At 39.8% G+C, this 4,292-nt stretch overlaps 1 non-coding gene across 1 annotated transcript; it reads left to right on the forward strand.

Moving 5' to 3' along the window:
- The first annotated feature begins 352 nt into the window (after positions 1 to 352).
- LOC130977306 (small nucleolar RNA R71) lies at positions 353 to 457 on the forward strand. The gene has a single exon (XR_009085004.1). It is a non-coding gene; the product is annotated as a small nucleolar RNA R71 (small nucleolar RNA).
- Positions 458 to 4,292: the final 3,835 nt, after the last annotated feature.

Consider the following 4,292-nt stretch of genomic DNA (forward strand, 5'->3'; position numbering starts at 1 on the left):
GCTCCCAGTCACCTTCTTCTCCTATGTTTACTCCTTCTTGAGCTGGTGATGAGGTGATGACTGCTGTAACTTAGTTCTCTTCCACCTTCTTGGTAAGATCTGCTAGCTGCTTGGTGATCATCTTGTTTTGGGCTAACAGTGCATCCATGTGGTTCAGCTCCATTACTCCTCTAGTGTCGTTTCTTTCGGAGGCATAGAAGTAGTCATTCTCAGCAACTGTTTCAATGACGTCTATGGCTTCTTCAATGGTTTTCTTCTTGTTTAAAGAGCCTCCTGATGAATGATCCACAACCTTCGTTGACTCACAGAAAAGACCTTCATAGAAGATGTGAAGTTGAACCCACTCATTAAATATCTCTGGTGGGCATCTCCTTGTTAAATCTTTGAATCTCTCCCATGCTTCATAAAGTGTCTCACCATCTTGTTGTCTAAAAGTCTGCACCTCAGTTCTTAGCCTATTGATCCTTTGAGGAGGATAAAATCTTGCTAAAAACTTGTTCACCACTTCTTCCCAATTAGTCAAGCTTTCCTTTGGGATGGATGCAAGCCATTTGGATGCCTTGTCCCTGAGTGAAAAAGGGAACAAGAGCAGCCTATAGACATCCGGGTGGACTCCATTGGACTTCACTGTGTCACAAATCCTCAAGAAGGTGGTCAAGTGTTCATTAGGATCTTCTTGAGCACCTCCTCCAAATGAGTAATTATTCTGCACAAGGGTGATGAGCTGAGGTTTTAGCTCGAAATTGTTGGCAAGTATGGTGGGTTTCTGATTGCTGCTTCCACAGTTTCCTGAATTAGGATTGATATGGGATCCTAAGACCCTCCTTTCTTGCCCAGCCCGGTTTGCATGGCCTTCTCTGGCATGATTATGAGCTTCTTCTTCATGATTGTTCTCCAAATTCTCTTCCATTTTGGGTTCAAAGTATTCTTCCTCTTCTTCAGCACCAATAATCCTTTTTCCTCTTGCCTCCCTTCTTAGCCTCCAAATGGTTCTTTCAGGTTCTGAATCAAAGGATGTTGAGACTCCTTCTCTTCTCCCTGTCATACAACAAAAAGATTACACAACAGGAGGTATATTGAAGACTATTCTTGTTAGAGTAATTGTTAGTGTGAGTGATGCAATTTATCAAACAGTTAGTGGGTTAGTGAGCTGAATTATGATCAACTAAGAAAAAGAGAACAGAAAATAGAGAGGGTATAGGGGATGAGGAAGAAATAAAAACTAACTAAGCTAAATTGACTGAATAAAAAAAACGAATAACTAAATAAAAAAAATGCTCAATCTAGTGATCTTCTAACTTAATCATTGTTGATTCAAAATCAATCCCTGGCAACGGCACCATAAACTTGATGCATGAAAATTTGTCTCTCAACAAATTTCTCTTCGGCAAGTATACCGAATTGTCGTCAAGTAAAACTCACAATAGAGTGAGGTCGAATCCCACAGGGATTGATTGGTCAAGCAACTTTAGTTAAAAGAATATGCTAGTTGAGCTAAACAGAATTGAGATTGAGATGCAAAAATTTAAATGACTAGAAAGTAAATAACAGAAATTAAAGTGCAGAATCTTAAATGGGGAGTTGGGGTAATGAGCAGGAAATTAAATGGCAGAAAGTAAATAGAATGGGTAAGATCAGAAATGGGGAGATCATTGGGTTTAGGAGATGTTGCATTCTTCGGATCAAGTTCATTCTCATCTCTTCCTCAATCAATGCATTCATTAATCTCCTTGACAATCTTAAGTGATTGGATCCCAATTCCTTGGCAATCCAATCTCTCTAAGCTTGAACAATTGCCCAATTCCTTGATTTAATTGCTCATGGGAAGAGATGAAGTTTGGTCACTGATTATACCACATGTATTTCCAAATCAAAGTGTTGGGAGGATTAAATGACACAATATCCATCCAAACCTGAATTTGGTCCAACATGAGAAAGCAATTCTAGCATGATCTCCTCATCCCTTTTCCAAGGTTCAAAGGAGATCCAATTATGGAGAGTTTCTTTTCCAAGACAACTAACCAATTGAATTAAGATCGAAAGCTTTCTAGTAAGATCAAGAGAAAATAAAGAAGAAGAAGAATGAAAACTATAATTGATCCATCAAATTACAACAGAGCTCCCTAACACAATGAAAGGGGTTTAGTTGTTCATAGCACTAGGAATGAAAAATGGCAGAAAAGAAGAATCCATGCTAGAAGTACAAAAAAGTAAATATGCAGAGAGTAATTCCCAAAAGTGCTAAGCTTCTCTCTAGTTCAAAACTACTCCTATATATACTACTCCTCATGATCTTCTAGTGAGTCCTTCAAGTCTTGGATGTGGGCTCTAGACCTTGAGTTGAAGCAATTCTCATCTTTAGTGGCCCAGCTTGCAGAGAAATATGAATTAGGCTTGGGCATTTAGTGAGATTAACGTTGGATAACATTTTGGGTGCGAGAACGTTAGTGGCATTCACTTTTTCCACTAATGTTCCACCCTTATCTACTCACGTTAATTCCAACGTTAGAAATCTTAACGTGAATACTAACGTTTCTTACTCAATCCTTGGCCAATGTTAATGGGACTCACTTTTCCCATTAACGTTGGCTTGTGCCCCTTTTCGCAAACGTTAATGGGAATCACTTTTCCCATTAACGTTGCTTGCCTCTTTGCCCCTACGTTAGATCTCACGTTAGCTTGGTTAACGTAGCTCTTAACGTGGGTATCTATCACCTTCAAGAGCGTTAGTGATACTCATCTTTGTCACTAACGCTTCAATTGCCTTAAGTCCCTACGTTAGAACCCACGTTAACTAAGTTAACATGGCTCTTAACGTAGTAATGAAGCCATCTCCCAACGTTAGTGACAAAAGTGAGTGTCACTAACGTTGGTTCTTTGAACCCAACTGCACGTTAACTTTCACGTTAACAATCTTAACGTGAGAGTTAACGTAGGCAATGCTAATGATCCAACGTTAGTGACAAAAGTGAGTGTCACTAACGTTGGCGTTGTTGATCCTCTTCCACGTTAGAGTTCACGTTAACTAAGTTAACGTGACTCTTAACGTGGGGCATTGCCTAGTTTCCTAACGTTAGTGGTGTTCACTTTTACCACCAGGAGAAACGTTATTGGAGTTCATGTTTCTCATTAACATGGAGTCCTCTTTTTCTTCTACGGTAAGTACTACGTAAACTTAGTTAACGTGGCTCTTAATGTAAGCTATGAATGGCTTCACATGCGTTATTGGTGATCACTTTTCTCATTAACGTTGTAAGCTCTTTGTCATCCTACGTTAGTAGTCACGTTAACTAAGTTAACGTAAATGCTAACGCGGTTCTCCCATGCTTCACTTGTCCTGAAATCAAGCAATTAAAGTGCATCAAAGCTCTAGCCAAAGTCATAAGATTATGCATCATCAAATTATCATGCAATTCTAGCAAAAATCTCATGAAATTATGCAAAATTCACAATAGTTGCTTAAATGAAGGTGTAAGTGTATTTTCACGCAAAACTTGCCTTATTCACTAGGAAAATGCATGAAACTGGCCTAGATGCCCTGGCATCACGCTTGTGATGCACGAAATTGTGATCATCAACAATGGCGCCAAAAACTTGGTAGGGCTCTCAAACGTGAATCACACTTAGTCACAACTCCATACAACTAACCAGCAAGTGCATTGGGTCGTCCAAGTAATACCTTACATGAGTAAGGGTCGATCCCACGGAGATTGTTGGTATGAAGCAAGCTATGGTCATCTTGTAAATCTCAGTTAGGCAGATAGTAAATGTTATGGAGTTTTCGAATAATAGATAAAGCAGAAAATAGAGATAGAGTTACTCATGTAATTCAATGGTGGGAATTTCAGATAAGTGTATGGAGATGCTTGTCCCTGTTGGATCTCTGCTTTCCTACTGCCTTCCTTCAATCCTTCTTATTCCTTTCCATGGCAAGCTGTATGTAGGGCATCACCATTGTCAATGGCTACATCCTATCCTCTCTGTAAAAAAGGTCCAAATGCTCTGTCACGGCACGGCTAATCATTTGTCGGTTCTCGATCATGTTGGAATAGAATCCCTTGATTCTTTTGCGTTTGTCATCACGCCCAACGATCGCGAGTTTGAAGCTCGTCACAGTCATTCAATCCCTGAATCCTATTCGGAATACCACAGACAAGGTTTAGACTTTCCGGATTCTCATGAATGCCACCATCAATCTCGCTTATACCACGATGATTCTGATTAAGGAATCCAAGAGATATGCGCCCGGTCTAAAGTAGAACGGACGTGGTTGTCAATCACGCGTTCATAGG

Source organism: Arachis stenosperma, chromosome 4 (genome assembly GCF_014773155.1).
Source record: "Arachis stenosperma cultivar V10309 chromosome 4, arast.V10309.gnm1.PFL2, whole genome shotgun sequence".
In the NCBI taxonomy this organism is placed as follows: Eukaryota; Viridiplantae; Streptophyta; class Magnoliopsida; order Fabales; family Fabaceae; genus Arachis; species Arachis stenosperma.